The sequence below is a fragment of the Leptopilina boulardi genome, unplaced genomic scaffold (genome assembly GCF_019393585.1).
Source record: "Leptopilina boulardi isolate dan_hultmark-lab unplaced genomic scaffold, ZJU_Lbou_2.1 LbouV2_222, whole genome shotgun sequence".
Lineage (NCBI taxonomy): Eukaryota > Metazoa > Arthropoda > Insecta > Hymenoptera > Figitidae > Leptopilina > Leptopilina boulardi.
The window spans coordinates 853,836-874,099 of record NW_026137777.1 but is presented as its reverse complement, the minus strand read 5'-3'; the positions used below and the strand labels follow the sequence as shown (position 1 = coordinate 874,099).

The 20,264-nt window shown below is 27.0% G+C and overlaps 1 long non-coding RNA gene across 1 annotated transcript; it reads right to left on the bottom strand.

Moving 5' to 3' along the window:
* Nucleotides 1–17,516: 17,516 nt before the first annotated feature.
* LOC127279703 (uncharacterized) lies at nucleotides 17,517–19,041 on the bottom strand. Its single transcript, XR_007842672.1, has 4 exons — nucleotides 18,915–19,041; nucleotides 18,186–18,277; nucleotides 17,795–18,004; nucleotides 17,517–17,653 (listed from the first exon to the last, which is right to left on the bottom strand). It is a non-coding gene; the product is annotated as an uncharacterized LOC127279703 (long non-coding RNA).
* Between the last annotated feature and the right edge of the window lie 1,223 nt (nucleotides 19,042–20,264).

Here is a 20,264-nt window from a genome sequence, read left to right as displayed (position 1 = left end):
TTGTAAAAAAAAATTTAGAGCGTATTCCGTTAATGTTATAAATTTTAACAATTCTGATTGTATTTATTATATACTGTACTGTTTTATAAAATAAAAAAGTTATTAATCCTATTTAATTATTTAGTATAAATATAAAAAAGTTGAATAGATTTAAATCCGATCCTGCATCTCTATTCATATGGTATAGAACGTAGACTCACAAAAAAGATTTCTATTGCTAACCATCAAACATCACATATATATCTTAAAATTCTTGTGTGTGTATTGCACGCACTATACGTTGCATAAGAATCTACACGTGCATATGAGGGAAGGAAAGGGAAAGAAGTTCCACCACTCCTCTTAATAAAATTTGGGATCGACGAACTGAGCGAGAATTTTAGAAGGTTCAAGAAGAAAATCGCCACCACGCCCAAAATCCTTCCGCGATGCACGAAACATATTTACGTATTACGTATGTATATATAGTCAAACGTTTCATATATACATGTATCATATATACTATTTCTTATAATCTATTTCAATTTTTATTACAATTAAATAAAATGAAATGGACATGTTGATAAAGATATTCAAAAAATTTACAGCAAAAATTTTTGTAATTTAATAAAATATTTTTTAATTTTAAACAGATTTACAAAAAGTTTTCTAATTGTAAAAAGTTTTTTTATCTATAGAATAAAATTTGTTAAAAAAGTTTAATTCAAAAGTAAATTATTTTTCTTTTATAGTACCTAATAATAGTTTATGATTTTCACTTTTTGAGAACGTAAACACCTGTATTGCCATAGGTATGGAAAATACTATAATTTTATTGTACTGTGTTTTCTAATTGTGCCGTGCAAACTAAAAAGAACATAAGACACATTTTTGTCGAAATTGCATTTTTGGTATCGATGGATTCATAAAAAGGAGCTGCATGTAACTGTTTAAAAAAGAATTAACAATTTGAATTATTTATTACAAAACAAGATTGTTTAAAAATGAGAAAAGTCATAAAAGTGATCTTACATTAATTACATTTTTGTTGTACACTGCCGCTCAGTACATTTTGCCCACCCTACAAAATTTTAAGTATTGCAAAAAGTTTTATATTTTTGTTTCTAATAAAGATTAAACAATAAACAATTACTTTTTTAAAGCTTATATCCTCTACTTTAAGAATATCCAAAAAGTAAATTAAAAAAAATTATTGCTTAACTGCTCTTATTAATAAACAAAATTTTCAATTTTTTGTAGAAAATTTTAAACTAATATATTTTTTTAACAAATGATTACATTTAAATTGCACACATAGCATTTGAAATGTATAACTTTATGATCTTTAAAACGTTTCTTTTTTTAAATTTTTATACGATAATTTGTAACAAAGATAAGGTCAATTGTTTTAAAAATTAGCACTTTTTTAATTAACAATAAGTGGAAAAGGGTTGTTTTAATTGTGAAAAATTGTTGAAGAAAAATTATTGTATAGATTATTATACAGCATGTGAGAATATTTTTATATAGAAAATAAATTAAATATCGGTTACTTTTAATTGCATATAGGAAAACTGCACACACTAAACTGCATACAATAAAAGTGCATACTAGTTATTTAAAAAAAAAATTTTTGAATTAAAATTATAAACTAAATACAATTAAAATGCGCACTGTTAAACTGCATACGGCAAAACTGTACGAGAATTAAATTAATATTTTTTGAATTAAAAAATTATTTACGACTGAACTGCACATCGTTAAACTGCATACAGCGCAAAAATGCTTACAAATCTATTAATGTAGATAAATTTGTAAAAGTGAATTAAAAACAGTATACGGTTAAAATGCACACTGTTAAACTGCATACAAAAAAACTGCACACGAATTAAAATGTTAATATTTTATTTAAAAACTTATTACTGATTAAACTGCATACGCAGTAAAAGATCCCACAAATTAATTTAATTCAATTTTATGAAAAAAATTATATACGATTAAATTGCATACCGTTAAACTACATACAAAAAAGTGTGCAAATTAATTTAAAAATGAATTAAAAACAAATAACTTAAATTGTACACCTTTAAACTGCACACAAATCACTGTATACATAACCTAATCTAATTTAAATGGTGGGATCTTTTGATGTATGCAGTTTAATCGGTAATAATTTTTTAAATAAAATATTAATATTTTAATTCGTGTGCAATTTTTTGTATGCAGTTTAACAGTATGCATTTTAACCGTATACTGTTTTTAATTCAATTTTACAAATTTATCTACATTAATAAATTTGTAAGCATTTTTGCTGTATGCAGTTTAACGGTGTGCAGTTCAGACGTAAATAATTAATTAATTCAAAAAATATTAATTTAATTCTTGTACACACAGTAAAAACCCGGTCTCAAAATGATCCAGCCAACAGGATCATTTTGATCCGCAGCAAAAATGAGTCAACTAGATGGCGCCACGTTCTATGTCGTTTAGCATTGGCTCATTTTGAACTGCAGCAAAAATGAGCTCAGGTTTCTACTGCAGTTTTGCCGTATGCAGTTTAACGGTGCGCATTTTAATTGTATTTAGTTTATAATTTTAATTCAAAAAAATTTTTTTTTAAATAACTCGTATGCACTTTTATCACAGAAAAAACCTGAACTCAAAATGATAGTGTATGCTACTCATTTTGATATGCAGCAAAAATGAGTCAGGTTGGTGGCGCCACTGTCTATGTCGTTTAGCATTGACTCATTTTTGCTGCATATCAAAATGAGACTAAGTTTTTTCTGTGATTGTATGCAGTTTAGTGTGGAGTTTTCCTGTATGCAGTTCAATTGTGGGCAACATCAACCGCCCCAAATTTATTATTTTGCTGATTTCTGAAAACAGGTTCTTTGTTTTCTTGAATAGTACACGACCTAAGTTTTGTAATAACCTAGGAATTAGATACTACTCTTTTTATTTATTTAAATAATAAATGTGTCATTCTGTCTTATAACTTCGGGAGGGATGGCCATGTTATGTTTATGTGAAGCGTACACTGTTTGTCATTACCAGCTCCTGTTAAATTCGCCAATTTGCTAAAGAAAACATTAAATCAATGAAATAATTAAATGCATGATTGCCAAATTTTTATTACAATTATTTAAAATTGTATTTACTCTAATATTTGTCATCTTTGACTTGATGAATATTATTCTGAATTTAATAAGAAATGTTCAAGAATTGTTTTTAGAGGAAGAGAAGAGCTCTATAACTGATTTTAAATCATAATCTGTGGTAAATCAAAAAGACAAAATTAATTTAAAGCAATGGCCATCTGTCCTAGACCCCTATGGTCATCTTACCTGTACATTTCGGAAGAGATGGACAATTGCAGTTTTTTAAGAAACATTAATTTTTTAATTGTTATAATTGCAATATTTTAAATATTTTTTCGTTTTTTCAAAGTATAATGTTCACTGTTTAATTAGCAATAAAAATTAATAGATAAACTGCTTCCGTTTTATTTTTACGGATATTTAAAAAAAGTATGGCCATAAAGGGAAAGTAGTGATGGTAGAAGTCATAAACCCCATTGGGTAAAAACGTAATTATAATAATAGTACACAAATTTACTACGACACCCTCGACTTGAGGGGTGTTTCCACTTCACAATATTAGGGTTGAGCGACTGTCAAAATAGGTCACATGCGTTTATTTTATTTTATTATATCCTTGTAGACAAACTCAAGCATAGAAAACCGTCATGTATAATACATTGTCGAAAGTGAAAGAGTGGGGTAATAAGGCTATATTAATGATTTTTGTACTTTATAATAGTGATCAAGAGAATTGATACATTTAATGTGCAAATTTTTTCTAGAGACACATTTATAGTGTAGGCTTACTTCTGCAATCATTTTTAATACAAATTTTTATCTGCTTTTCCTAAATCTCTGGTCAATTTGTCAATTTACAAAAATCAACTGGAATAAATAATAAAACAATAATTTGGTTTTTCTTAGATATATCTAATTGAAAAATTAACATATTCTCTTTGTCAAAGTGGCATTTTTTTTAGAATTTTATTAGCTTTCAGAAAATAAAAAGGAAAAAATTTTAGTTTTAATATTTTTGAAGATTTAAACCGTTTTATAGTCATCCAAAAAGGAGAGGTCGGACAATTTCCGGCGGTAGTATACAGTGCAATATTGTCCCAAACTTACTGCAAGCTTACTCTGCATCTGGGACGTAATTTCTTTGAGAATGGGTAGATGCAAAATTTAGAAAAATCTGCAATAATTTGTTAAAATCTTTAAACGCTTAGATATCGAAATTAAAGTTAAAATTAAAATGCAACAACAACAAAAATAAATTATTTAAACAATTTGTGTAATATGTAAAAACATCACCGAAGCAGCACGGTAAATTCCCTGAATATCCCTTGAGTACCACAGTGGAATATTCTCATGATCTTCTAGGAAAATCAAAATGTCCGCATCCTGGGAATATTCCACAGTGACATTCAGGGTATATTCTAGTGACATTGAGGAAATATTCCTCGGTGACATTCATGGAATATTCCAGTGACATTAAGGGGATATTTAGGTGATATTGAGGGAATATTCCAGTGATATTGAGAGAATATTCCACGGTTATATTGAATTTCTTTTAAATGTGTTTTTAATCTTCCTGCTTATTCAAATAACAATTTATAACACATTTCTATTCCCAGATAGCAAAATACGCGCACAATGCCTAACATTTCGCTGGCACGCGTGATGATTAACCCGCACGGAGTGCCACGCATAAGAGCACGCAGATGCGTCCTCATATGCGACGCATAGTGTGCAGGTCGCACGCGTGCCGGTAAAATGCATGCGCCGTTCATAAAATTTATATTATGTACTATTAAATGAATATCTGAATTACAGTATTTTAAAATATGTTAAGTAAATAAAAATGCGTGTATAAAAAAGAAGACTTTATTTTATTATATATATGTTTTTATATGTTGAATTCAACACTCGACAATCGAACAGTAATTACAAAATGTTATGTGGGCCTAAAAATATTAACCTAATAAAGATTAAATATCATCCTTTTATTAATCCTAACTTGTATAAAAAATCAAAATCATGAGAAAATTTAAATTGGTTGGGAGGGGGGGAATGGTAAACAGGGCGAGGGGAGCTCAACACTCCACTGAGACCCGTTCCACCGCCCCTGAGAGCAACATGGACAAATTTTAAATAAAATGTAACTCAAATATTACTTTACATTTAGCAAATAAAAAAAATTCTTTGTACAATGGTTTCAAATATAATTTTGCTCAAAAAATTTACAAGTCAGATTTAAGAAACAATTTTCTAATTTAAACTTATAGTTGGTAACTAATTTTTTAAAATTCAATTTTACAAGAATATTTTATTATTAAATTGTCGAAATAACGAAAGTTTAGACTAATAAAAGTTTTTAAGTTCATTTTTCGACAAAAAATTTTCAAGTTCAAAAATTCACGAAAATTTTCTAAGTGTTTTGTTACACGCATGTAAATGTCAGCGAAATGATAGGCATTTTGCTTGCACTGAACTAGCCCTCACACATAATTATTAAGTGCAGGCGAAATGCATGCATTATAGCCATCACTGCGTGCCCCGCACGTAAAATGCGTGACGTGCGACGCACGATTGCTATCTGGGTTATTTCAATACTTTTAAAAAAATCAATATAACCGTGGAATATTCCCTTAATATCACTGGAATATTCCTTTACTATTACCTTCAATGTCACTGGAATATTCCCTGAATGTCACCGTAGAATATTTTCATGAGGCGGACATTTTGATTTTCCTGGAAGATCATGGGAATATTTCACGGTGGTATTCAAGGGATATTCAGGGTATATACCGTGCTGCTTGGGCAATATATTATATATTTAGAATTTTCAATATTAATAACAATTTATGGCCGTCTGCCGGAAAAGAGCCCACTTTTGTCGATTACAATAAGGATATTACTTTTGCGTGAACTGCCCATTAAAATGAAATAGTTAATATTTTGCACTTTTTGTTATTTTACATTTATGGGTTTTATTTACGGTTTTATATAAAAATATTTAAATAATTTATTCAATAAATAAACCATAAATTTTCATTATTTGGAAGAGGAACATAGTTTGTAGATAAAAAATATCTATATTTTTTATAATTTTATACCAAAACGAAAAGGTGAATTTTTTTATAGGAATTACACGGAGAAAATTTGTGTATCACTTCTTCTTAAACTCACTAGGTATTTTTAGTAAATTGACTACTAAAGTGGGGAAAAACTGCAACGATATCAATTTTTCTTAGTCTGACTACTAAAATTTGTCATTGGATCGAAAATTAAATTTCACGAAAAAACATTTCGTCGAATGTCAACGCAAGTGGTCACCCATCCAAATACTAACCGCGTCTATCGTTGCTTAACTTCCGTGATCTGATGAGAACTTGTTCCTTCGCCTTGGTGTTTCCGCTGTCTTGTCTTGATTAATAACTTTGTCGTATAGGTATTGTATCGCACCTAACCTCACTTTTACTGACACGAAGTAACACAAATACACTTCAACTTTACAAAAAAAACAAAAATAGTGTTCATTTGAAACTGATTCTCAATAATTAAAAGAATTATAAGCTTGGATATAAGAGATGTACATGACATGATATATTTTTTTGGGGGGGTTTCATAGACAAGCTCAATGTGCTCAGAAGAGTACTTTATGTTTTAAGCGCCCCTAACTTCATAAAAAAAAGTATTTTCGATGTACATATTATCTAACCGGATTGTGAAATTTTAAACACAGAAAAAGAAAAATAACCTACAGTAAAGCATCATTAATATTATTTATGATTCAATTAAAAGTTAATGAATAATTGTTGCGATTAAATCGGGGCTTCATCTAACCCTTTTTAGTTACGACACTGTCCACGTCGAATTTTTCTTAACTTGACTACTAAATATTGAAAAAAAGAGGTCATATATTGTTAAAGAGACTTCTATTAAATAAGAAATTTCGTCTTTTTCTCGTTTTTTCCCCACTTTAATAGTCAATTTACTAAAAATACATATGAGTTTAACAAAAAGTGATACTTAAAGTTTCTCCGTGTATGAGAATAATTCAAAAAACATCTTTGTAAAGAATTTTCATAAACAAATAATTACCCATTTGCTTATTTCACCTACATATGAGATCTGTACAGAATTTTTTTTTAAAGAAAAAGTTTGGCATATCTTTAAAGCAATAAAAAAATCGAATAACAGAATGATTCACCAAAACGTTTGTTATGGCATGTATAGTAATAATAAATTTTATAAATTTATAGTTTTATATCTCTATTCACTATATATATTTTGAAAAGACTTTTTCACCTGCAAATAATTAAATTTTGTACTCTAATGAATAACGGTATCATAAACCTTTTCTTAGTTTTATAAAAGGTTCAAAAGAAGAAGAATCAAAAGGAAGAAACCCGTTAAGATGCAGGTAGATTTTGTCGCTTTTTGCTGTTGCAGCATAAGACATATAGGGACAGGAGTCTATTGCGTGGGAACGACCTTTGTTGGAGGGGAAAGGAGACCGCATGCATGGACTTCGCTTTTTGGTTTTAGTACATATATATATATATATATATATATTTACTAACACACATTGAGGAGATAAAAATAGACTTGAGAGAAAATGAATAGGAACCATCAATAACTTTTTCATTTGCAATACATTTATTCTTATATATTTTTTAAATTCTTTGGTTAAACTGACGTCAAATTTTAATTACTAATAATAATAATAAATATTAAACTCTTGATATTGTTTGGATCATTAATTAATAAATTAAAGCCTGTTTTTAAAATTACGATATGTAATATATAAATCTCCATATTTAGTAAAAAATTTTTTTTATAAAAATCATTTGGTTCTCAGCAAAATTTGTATATATATATATATATATATAATACATAGAAATATGTAGATAATAATAGAGGTAATAAATATTTAATAAACAATAATTCCATTAAATTTATTTCAGTTTGTATTTTAAAAAATAAATTAGAAACTCCCCTCTTTACTTATTAACACAGGTGTTGCTGTATTCGTAAAAAAAGCTAGCAGTATGAAAAACTTTCTATCGTTTTTAAGGGTTTGTGAATAGTTCGTGAACAGTGAAGGGAACTCGACCTTGTCAAATAGGGCTATCCAAAAATAACTCGAATAGACGCCCGCATAGATATATTGTACAGTAAGAGCGGCAATCTTCCGACTTTTCTATTCAGAAAATTCACTGGCATGAAACGAAAAAAACATTAGCAATTCAATTTTATCGTTTTCATTTATATTAATTCAAAATTATTAAGAATATATGTTAAAAAATAGATGAATACAATTTACAACTTATAAATTTATACACATTGAAAATAAATTATAATTAAAATGATATTTTAAAGTTTTATTGTATATTTTATAAGTCCAGGGAAGTTCCCTGCAAAAAATTCCTTTAAGAATTTTTCATTGGATTCTTTATGCAGAATTATATTATGATCTTACATAGAATTCTATTACGAAATTAATTTCTAAATGAAACAATTTGTAATGTAAGGCCATGAATTCGCTAACTCTATTTATTAATTAATGTGTTAATAATAGTTATTGTAATAAAAATGGTCTATATTAATTTTTTGCATTTAATATATTGCAAATAAATGATAAATTGCAATAATTAGCTATAACAAAGTGTATTTGTGCTCCTGAAAAATTAATCGAAAACATTAAAAAATAAAAATCCATTCATACTAATCTGTATATATAATCAAATGTTGCAACTAATTGTTTTGCAGTTCTTCTAGATATTTTGTATCAAATTAACACTTTGACTTGTAGAAAATGATTTTTTCGCACATTTACACATTTGTGCTCTTGTTCTAGAAATTTTATTTTGGGTCCCAGATTTTAAATCAAAGAACGAAAAATTATTTTGAAACATAAAATGAATTAATTTTTCAGTGCTTCTTTGGGTGTAATACCGGCCCTGGGAGTTATACCCTTGTGTAAAAAATAACGAGCCTTTTACTGAAATTTTGTTTATAGCATAAAAGTAAGATAAAAATTAATGAAAATAAATAGTTCATTTCCTAATTTTTTGTGGGTTAATTTATTGTACGCTTTTGATATATAATATGGTCGATAGAAAGAAGGCAGATTGAAAAATTATTTAAAATTTCTTTCTCAGCTGGATATAAAACATATATAGATAAAAACCTAAATTTTTCCATATTAGAAATTTTTTTTTACTCTGCGTCCCTGAAAGACACAGATGCATACTAGGCAATGGATTTATTTTGATAAGCAAAGAATCAAACAACTGGCATCTGACAAGTTCTGCAAGCGTCATTTTAAAACGCACGTTATATTCTAGGAAAGTATTTTATATCTACATAATATTTTTCAAAATTTTACAAAAAATTAAATTTATTACATTTTGTTTGCAATACAGTTTAATGTCAAAAAGTAGGAAAATGTTTTCTAACATACAAAAAACTTTTTTTGGAATTATTTTTGAAATTATTATTACTATTTCCTAAAATAACAATTAATTGTGATAGTAGCTTTCTTACACAATAAGTGCAGATGTGCGAAAAGATCCTATCTATATAGCTTAAATGTCCGATCGTTTGGCCAGACGTGAACAAAAATGTAAGAATAATTTAAACTTTATATGAAGCAGCTGTTTTAACCATTTTTTTCTGCAATCATCATTTCAGTCTTTTTTTCTGACTCTTGAGCATTTCCGTAATATTACGTAAGGCGTCAGTGAAAAGTTTTTAGGTGAACACGTCTCAACTTAGGTATTTATTATCCTATTCCATCCGGAAAAAAGGACTATAAGTGACAGGGCCAGCCAGGTATCTCGTTTTCCAAGTCAAAAACCCATCAGCCGATAAATTCACGTTCTTTGTCCGCCTCCCCAAAGGTTAAAATGACTCTCACGCGAATCAAATACTGCAGGTGCAGCAACGATTCTATCGTTTGTGTGGGAAAACCTTTTCAACTTCTACAATATTTTCTTTTTTAAGTGATTATCTAATCCTATAAGCAAACTTATTTTAAAGAAAATCTACTCTACGCAATCATTATCAATAAAAAAAATTTAAGATACTAGAAGATGTTTTTTTAAAATTGTTTAATTAATTTTTCATGTTATATTTATTTAATTATTATACTAATTTTTTTAGAAATTCATTTATTTAAAATTTAAACACATTTTAGAAACACTTTTTTATTACGTATTCTTTACTAAATCTTTGTTCAATTTATTTTTTTAATTTACATGCCTGCTAAAATAACATTCTGAAGACGTTTGCATGCTCTGAAAACGTAACATGAGACATTTTAAGAACGTTATTTGAGCATATAGTTTTGTTTTAAAAATATTATTAGAAAGTTTTTGAGAACAAAAAATATTTTACGCCGATTGGGAAGCGCATTTTACGGAAGCGCCTATGGGCCACCCAAAGGCACGTGTAGGCTGAATGTATCAAAATCGAGTTGATTGGAAGGCATGCATGCACCCATGCGTGCAATTTTTTCGTTTTTCATAGCATTTACGTTCTGTTACGATTTTAACGTGTATATCTCGACAGATTGCTGATTTATAATGAGGTGTTTTTATTTATATATTTAAATATTTTATAAAAAATAAGAATAAACAAAGGGTTAAAAGGTAAGTGACCTTATTTTTTTAATGCTATAATTAAGATTTATTTGTGAATGTATGTATTTATATAAATTTATACTCGCTTTCAAAATCATAACCTCAAAATGTATATAAAATAAAAGAATCAGTTAAAATTAATTTATTATTAAAATTATTATTTGTTCGAATTTCATTGCAAAAAAATTTTTTAAGTTATGCGATTAAAATAGAGACATATATAGTTTTATTATTCTTTGAGTGCGTAAAAATGATTACATATTTACTATTTCATACTTATTATTTATGACATAACACATTATTATTGTTTTCAATAATAAATTAATTTCAACTGATTCTTTTATTTTATATACATTTTGAGGTTATGTTTTAGAAAGCGAGTATAAATTTATATAAATATATACATTTACAAATAAAAATTAATTATATCATTAAAAAAAAGGTCACTTACCTTTTAACCCTTTGTTTATTCTTATTTTTTATAAAATATTTAAATATATAAATAAAAACACCTCATTATAAATCAGCAGTCTGTCGAGACATACACGTTAAAATCGTAACAGAACGTAAATGCTATGAAATACGAAAAAATTGCACGCATGGGTGCATGCATGCCTTCCAATCAGAGATGGGTACGTAGAAAACCTCGAGTATATAATACAAGATATTTTACGTGTAATATACACGTATTATACACGAGCTTTCTACATGTCCCTGTTGAAAATTCCGACCTCGTTTACGACGTCGTATTCTAAGTAGTTTGCGACGTAGTAAACGACGTAGAAAACGACATAGTTAACGACGTCGTAAATGAAAGCGGAATTTGGGATAGCAAATGACTTCGTTTACTACGTCGTTTTCTACGTCATTTACTACGTCGTTTACGATGTTGCAAAAATTATTTTAATATTATTTATTTAGTAATTTAGTGAGTACCCAATGGTAAAAATACCATAGGCGTATTAATGGCCCAATAATGGGAGCCAGGGATGCCAATATAATTTCAATAATGGCACCCAATAATGGACCATTATTGGTAAAGTCATGGGCTGTCCACGCCGATGCCAATTATTGGCAACCAATAATTAGCCAATATTAAACATTTTAATAATAATTTAAAAAATTAATAATTAAAAATAAAATTTCATTATTTTTTAATAGTTATTATTATTATTATTTTATTTTTAATAATTAAATTAAAATAAAAAAAATGGTCATCAAAGTATTAGGGAAACCATTTCTTCCAAAAAAGAATTTGTTTCAAATCTAATAAATAGGAGAGATATCGGGCAGAAAAAAAATTCGACAAGAAAAAAATTTTCGATCACTGCTTAAGGCGCTTGTACACCTCACCGATCTCAAGTATACTTCTGTCGTGTATCATTGAAGTAAAAGAGACAAAAGATATTTCCGTCTCTTTTACTCCAATTGTACACGACGTAAGTATACTCGGCATCGGTGAGGTATACAAGCGCCTTTATATACTAATTTAATGGCACCTCAACTGCGAGAAACAGTTATGATGTTCACCCTCTCTGTGGCGTTGAGCGAACTAAAGTCCAGAGCTGAGCCATCAGCGCAGCGCGGAAACATTTGAAAAATTTGATTTTATTACATATTTTATTCTATTTTAAATATGACAAATAATTAACTTAATAAATAACTAATGTCATAAATGATTATTAATAACATAATGTCATACTTGATAATTCGTTAATTAATTATTTTTAACGAAAATTTGACAAAAAAAAATTTGTGGCCAAAAAAAATATTACGATAAAGAAAATAATTTTTTTGTTAAATTTTCGTAGTAAAAAAAATTTTTTCAAGACAATTATTTGTGACCTAAAAGAATATCACGATGAGAATATAATTAACAAAAAAAATTACTCGTAGCACTAAAAAAATTTCACCATGAGAAAATAATTTTTTTAAAATTTTCTTTGTAAAAAAATTATTGGTAGCTAAAAAAAATATCACGATGAGAAAATAATTTTTTGTCAAATTTTCTCTGTAAATAAATTGATTAACTAAATAACGTAATTATTAGTTACTTAATTTTGTACTACGAAAATGTAACAAAAAAATATTTGTAGCACAAAAATAATATCAAGATGAGAAATTTAATTATTTTTAAGTTTTCTCTGAAAAAAAAAATGAGGCGCATGATTTTTCCCAAAAATTAAAAAGGTCGAAAATTGAATTGATCGAATTACATTAAGGGGTTTACCCACTTTAGACGCGCTAAAATGAAGGCTGTTTTCAAGAATTTTTCTGATTGGTTTATATTATAAATATTGACATACAAGTTGTTAGACTAAAGAAATACACTTCCGAAATACATGAAAAAATTTTTGTTATTTGTTTTTTTTAAATTTTATATGCATGCAAATGGTAGTTGAAAAAAAATCCCCCAAAAACGATGGGTCCACGCTGTTGATGAAATCTCTGACATGGATTGTCCGAAACCAAAAAATCAAAAAGTTTTGGATTCAGTGTGGTAATAGCTATTGCGCATATCAAGGGATTTTTTATTTTTGCAAAATTGACAAAATGGCGGACATTTTTCGAAAAAACTAACACACGGTTTTCTTTAATTTTTCGAAAAATGTCCGCCATTTTGTCAATTTTGTAAAAATAAAAAATTCCTTGATATGCGCAATAGCTATTACCACACTGAATCCAAAACTTTTTGATTTTTTGGTTTCGGACAATCCATGTCAGAGATTTCATCAACAGCGTGGACCCATCGTTTTTGGGGGATTTTTTTTCAACTACCATTTGCATGCATATAAAATTTAAAAAAAAAAATAACAAAAATTTTTTCATGTATTTCGGAAGTGTATTTCTTTAATCTAACAACTTATATGTCAATATTTATAATATAAACCAATTAGAAAAATTCTTGAAAACAGCCTTCATTTTAGCGTGTCTAAAGTGGGTAGATCCCTTAAGTCGATATTTTATTTGAACGAAATTCTAAATTATCGATATTTAAAATGGTCAACATTTTATTTGGTCGATATTTTATTTATTCGAAATTCTAAATGATCGATATTAAAAGTGGCCGTTTTTTTATTTAGTCAATATTTTATTTTATCGAAATTCTAAATGATAGACATTTATGAAGGTCGACATTTTATTCAGTCGATTTTTTATTCGGTCGAAATTCTAAATAACCGACATTTATGAAGGTCGACATTATATTTAGTCGATATTTTATTTGATCGAAAATCTAAATGGTCGATATTTAAAGTGGTCGACATTTTATTTAGACGATATTTTATTTGGCCGAAATTCTAAATGATCGACATTTAAAGTGGTCGAAATTTTATTAGTTAGATATTTTATTTGGCCGAAATTCTAAATGATCGACATTTAAAGTGGTCGAAATTTTATTAGTTAGATATTTTGTTTGGTAAATATTCTAAATGAACGACATTTAAAGTGGTCGATATTTTATTTGTTCGATATTCTAAATGATTGAAATTTAGAAGCATCGAATTTTATATCCATCAAAATTTAATTTGGTCGATATTTTAAAAGCTCGACACTTTTTTAGCTATACGAGTTTCCTGTCAATGTAGTTTCTATCATTTAGAATATCGAACAAATAAAATATCGACCACTTTAAATGTGGATCATTTAGAATATCGACCAAACAAAATATCGAACTAATAAAATTTCGACCACTTTAAATGTCGATCATTTAGAATTTCGACCAAATAAAATATCGTCTAAATGAAATGTCGACCACTTTAAATATCGAGCATTTAGATTTTCAATCAAATAAAATATCGACTAAATAAAATATCGACCATTTAAAATTTCGACCAAATAAAATATCGACCACTTTATATATTGATCATTTAGAATTTCGAATAAACAAAATGTCGACCAAATAAAATGTCGACCACTTTAAATATCAATCATTTAGAATTTCGATCAAATAAAATATCAACTAAATAAAATGTCGACTTCCATAACTGTCGTTCTTTTAGAATTTCGACCAAATAAAATATCGACTTAAAGTAATGCGATCAATTAAAATTTCGAACTTTTTAATTTTTGGGAAAAATCATGCGCCTCAAAAAAATATCAAATTTTCTCTCCAAAACAATTAATTAACTAAATACCGTAATAATTAGTTAATTTTTTTTACTACGCAAATTTACCAAAAATTTATTCGTAGCACAAAAGAATATCACAATGAGAAAATAATTTTTTTTTCAAATTTTTCTTTGAAAAAAAATTATTCGTGTTTTTAAAAAAAATCACGATGAAAAATAATTTTGTTGTAAAAATTTCTCTGTAAAAAAATTTAACAGAAAATTATACGTAGCACAAAAAAATATTACGATGAAAAATTTACTTATTTTTAAATTTTCTCATTAAAAAAATTATTTGTGGCCCAAATAAAGCACGATGAGAAAATAATTTTTTTTGTCAAAATTTCTCTGTAAAAAAAATTAATTAAATAATTAGCTTAATAATTAATTTTTTAATGATAATATCTTTTTTGGACAACAAATTTTTTTTTGTCAAATTTTCGTTAAAAATAATTAATTAACGAATTATTAAGTATGACATTATGTTATTAATAATTATTTATGACATTAGTTATTTATTAAGTTAATTATTTGTCATATTTAAAATAAAATAAAACAAGGAGGGGGTCCTTTATGTTTATTTCATAAACATTATGCTTCCTCATTGTGTGAAGCAAAAAATTCGCTTCCTCGTGAAGGAAGCAATGAATTTGTCCAATTCAATTGATTGATTTAAAAAATTTCGAGTTAAAAATGTTTTAAATTAATTAAATTTTTTGAAAAATAAAGAAAATTTTAATTAATTTTGAGTGTAACATAAACTTTATATATACGAATCGATTCGTTTTAATGCAAGGAATACAATTATTTTATTCATCAACTTGAATTTAAAAAAAACACAAAATTTTTTAGCTAAAATATGAATTTTCGATTTTTCAATTTTTATTAATTCTCAAATTTTAAATCAAATCTATACTTTATATATACCAACCAATTCGTTTCAATGCAGGGAATAAAATTATTTCATATATAAACATGAATTTAAATAAACACATCATTTTTTAGCTAAAATGAGAATTTTTGATTTTTTAACTTTCTTTAATTCTTTAAATTTCAATCAAATCTATACTTTATATATATCAATCGATTCATCTTGACATAAAGAAGACGATTATATTATATATTACCTTAAATTTTTCGATTTAAAAATTTTTTCAATTAAAAAAAAATTTTTGGAAAAAAAACGATAAAATTTTTTTTTGGGGTATTTTTAAAAATCCTCTCGTCATTTTTGAGAGATTAATGTGTTAAATAAGCCTACCAAATTTTATCCAAATCCATTAAAACCTGTTAAAGATATCGTGGTCACAAAAACGATCCACACACACATACACACACACACACACACATACATACATCCGGACAATTGATCAGGATCTCATATAACATGTTTCTATATAGAGGAAAATTTGTTTTCACCATTTTTAAAAAGTTTATAAACGAAAGGACTACATAGCTTCCTCCACGAGGAAGCAAAAAGGAATAAAATCAAATTTTTCAAATGTTTCCGCTCTGCGCTGATGGCTCAGCTCTGGACTTTAGTTCGCTCAACGCCACAGGGAGGGTGAACATCATAACTGTTTCTCGCAGTTGAGGTGCCATAAGATTGGTATATAAGCAGTGATCGAAAATTTTTTCTTGTCGAAATTTTTTTCTACCCGGTGTCTCTCCTATTTATTAGATTTGAGACAAATTCTTTTTTGGAAGAAATGGTTTCCCTAATACTTTGATGACCATTTTTTTAATTTTAATTTAATTATTAAAAATAAAATATTATTATATATTATTTATATTATATAATTATTTATATTATATTATTATTTATATTATATTATTATTATATTATTAAAATGTTTAATATTGGCTAATTATTAGTTGCCAATAATTGGCATCGACGTGGACAGCCCATGACTTTACCAATAATGGTCCATTATTGGGTGCTATTATTGAAATTATATTGGCATCCCTGGCTCCCATTATTGGGCCATTAATACGCCTATGGTATTTTTACCATTGGGTACTCACTAAATTACTAAACTTAACTGAAAGTTCTCAATTGACCAATATTTAAATAGTTTATTTATTAATTTATACTTAATTATCAACAATAAACCGGAAAGTAAATAACAAAAAGAGGTTATGTTGCCATTAATGCGGCTACAATGTCGAAAACCTGGTTTTCTACAGTATTATACGTATAATACGTCATTTATGTATTAAACGTAGAAAACCTCCAAAAAAGTACTTTTACTCATCTCTGTTTCCAATCAACTCGATTTTGATACATTCAGCCTACATGTGTACGTGCCTTTGGGTGGCGCTTCCCTATTGAAAAATCTCACATGAGATTACATATGTGAAGTCACAAGCGAAGTCACATGGAAACTGAAATGTGAACTCTCATGAGAACTTACACAAGAACTCAAATTGGAACTAACATAGGAACTCACATAGGAACGCACTTAGTGTTTTGACCCCGGTACACATGTAGGTTCCCATGTGAGTTCTCATGTGGGTCCTCATGCAAGTTCTCTTGTAAGTTCACAGTGAGTTTCCATGCTTGACAGTTTTTTAAAATAAAAATAATTTCAAGTTATAATAAATAACATAATTTATTGAAATAAAAATAAGGTCGTAAGTCAAATCATAGTAATAATTATGGCAAAAATAAATATTTTTTTATTAAAATTAAAACTGTTTACATTTTTTTAAAATTTGAGATTCTTTCTGCAATCTCGAATCTTTTGAGATAGAAAATGGCCAATTAGTTTCATTCGAGCTTCTCTGGGAGCACCCGTGCATTTCGATTCTGTGAGTTTTTTGTATAACAAATCTGTAAAAAGAATCAATAGATTAATTAGATAATGATCTCAGTTTATAAGCAAGCTTTCTACAATTAGCAAATTACAAGCTTGCTACTTATAATTAAAATAAAATTTTAAACATAATTTTTTTTTCAATTTCATAACTTTACCTTCTAATAATTTATATTTTTCGGGTGAAAGTTCCTTTCGCTCAGCAGAATCTCTTCCTTCTTTTATTTTTTTTTATATAAACACCTTAATTTTAATACTTCAGGACCCCAAAAAATTGAACTCAGATCTTTGATGAATTTGGAGTCTTGCTCTCTTTTTAAACGTTCCCAAATATCACGGTGAACGTAGTATTCTAATCCCAGATGTACCTATAAAATGTTTATAAATAAGAAAAGAACTAAGAAAGAAAGGGAAAAAGTATATTGAAAGAAAAATTTTTGCAACTTTTGTTTCCTTGAAATGAAAACCATATAAAAAGTAGATTAAAATTTAAGTCATATAAGTTATGATGCCAACCATGAAAGGTTGTTATAAGAGTTTTCTCCTTACCTTATCATTTTCTGTTTCTATGAAACGCTTATAACTCTCCATGGCAGTTGTCCTAATATTTTTCCCCCTGTTGTTATTGACCGTTTCTAGAACTTGAAATTAAAATGAAAAGTTGGATGGATTTCAACACACAAAAAGTAGCGTTATTAGAATTAAATTATAAAAAAAAGTATCAAAACAGATTGTATATTCATTAAGGGGTTACACCACACTAAACGTAAATCATTTTTACGGTTTTAAATAAAAATTTTTTTTGATGAAACTATTAAAGATACAATTTCTTGTAATGGGGGGTATGATAGTTCAAAATATATTTTACCGATTGACTCGAAAATTGAAATACAACTTCTATATATATTCTCCAAAGAGTGACGTAGGATTTTAATATTTTTAAAAATTACATTTTTTTATGATTTATCAAATTTTTCATACACTTAGAAAAAAATACTATTGAATTTATAGCACGTATACTCATATACGTTCAAAAGCAAATGTAGTTAACTTTATGCGACACGTAGTTAAATTTATAGAATTGCATTTGAATCTAAAACTGTCTTCTTTGATTCAATAGCAATGCAATAAAATGAAATATATGTCGAATTATGTTTATGACATCCGCTTTTCAACGTATGTGAATATGCATGCTATACATTTAATAGCATTTTTTTCTCTGGGTACGATTAATACCAACAACAAAGGAATAAAAAAAATTATAATCAGAAAACTTACCATTGAAGTCGATGTTCGCTAAAGGTCTACGTGTGGCGTTAGATTGACCGTTAGAATGATTGGAATCGTCTGTAAGAATAGTCTAAATTAATTATTTCTTACAGGCCTGGCGGACTGAGAAAACCGAATTGGTCTTGATTGGTTTTTCACAGAATTTTATATGTAATTGATAAATATTAATGTTTATGTTACTTAAATCAAAGAAGATGTTATTTTAAAAAGTGATTATTATTATTTTTTAATTTATGTCTTTATATTAAATATAATAAAATTTAGTTTATTAATTCCATTACTTTCTATTCTTTTAAAAATTTTAATAAATTAGAAATTAATATGGAAACACAATCATGACCGAACAAAGTCTCCATTCGGGATTCAAAATCTTCAATAGAAGCAAAATATAAAAATACAAATTGCAATATCTACGTACCATTGGAATCCATATTTAAATGTAATCCATTTGTTGCGTTGGGCAAATTGCCGGATTGATTTAAATATTCTGCCAAAATAATTTTACTTTATAATTTAAAAATAATTACATGCTATATAGTAATAGAAGAGCGGTATTATCCTATACAACTTTTAAGAAATGTAAACTGAGTCCTTATTTTCTTTAAAACATGATCAAAATCAATTTAAAAACATACTAATTATAAATAACTATGATTATTACAAAATAGTTTGCCTTGTTGTTTGAACTTTATAGTATTATTACGTACCATTTAAATCCATGTTTGAATTTAGTTCACGTGTTACGTTGGACAAATCATTAGAATGATTTGAATAATCTGCAAATATAATAATACTTTATATTTTTGTGTAATTGAAATTAAATGATAGTAAAAAAATAGTTTTATCTTCTTATGAAATTGTTATTTTCTCAGGCCTCGAATCGACTTTGAGTCGAAAATATTAAACAATAATCAAGTTTATGAGGCATTATTTTTGCAAAATTGTGAACACATTATTTTTCCATAAATATAATCAAAACTTTATAAAAAAAAGATTTATTTGTAAAGTTTAATTTACTTCTTTGTAGATGATTGTTGCAAAATTTATTTTAAGAATAATTTAATTTAATAATTTAAATCAATTAAAATAATTTTTAATAAAATTTTATGAAATAGTTTTTAAACATGTTAGAGAACCAAGCAGTTTTTTTGAATAATTTTAATGAAACATTTAGTAAATAATTCTTTTCTTCAACATTTTAATAATTCTAAAAAATAAAAAAAATTTTAAAAATTTTAATACAAACTTTTTTTTGTAGATATTTTGAATCTTAGAAAATATGTAGGAATGGAAAATATGGACAACACATATTTGAAATTTCAGAAATTAGAATTGAAA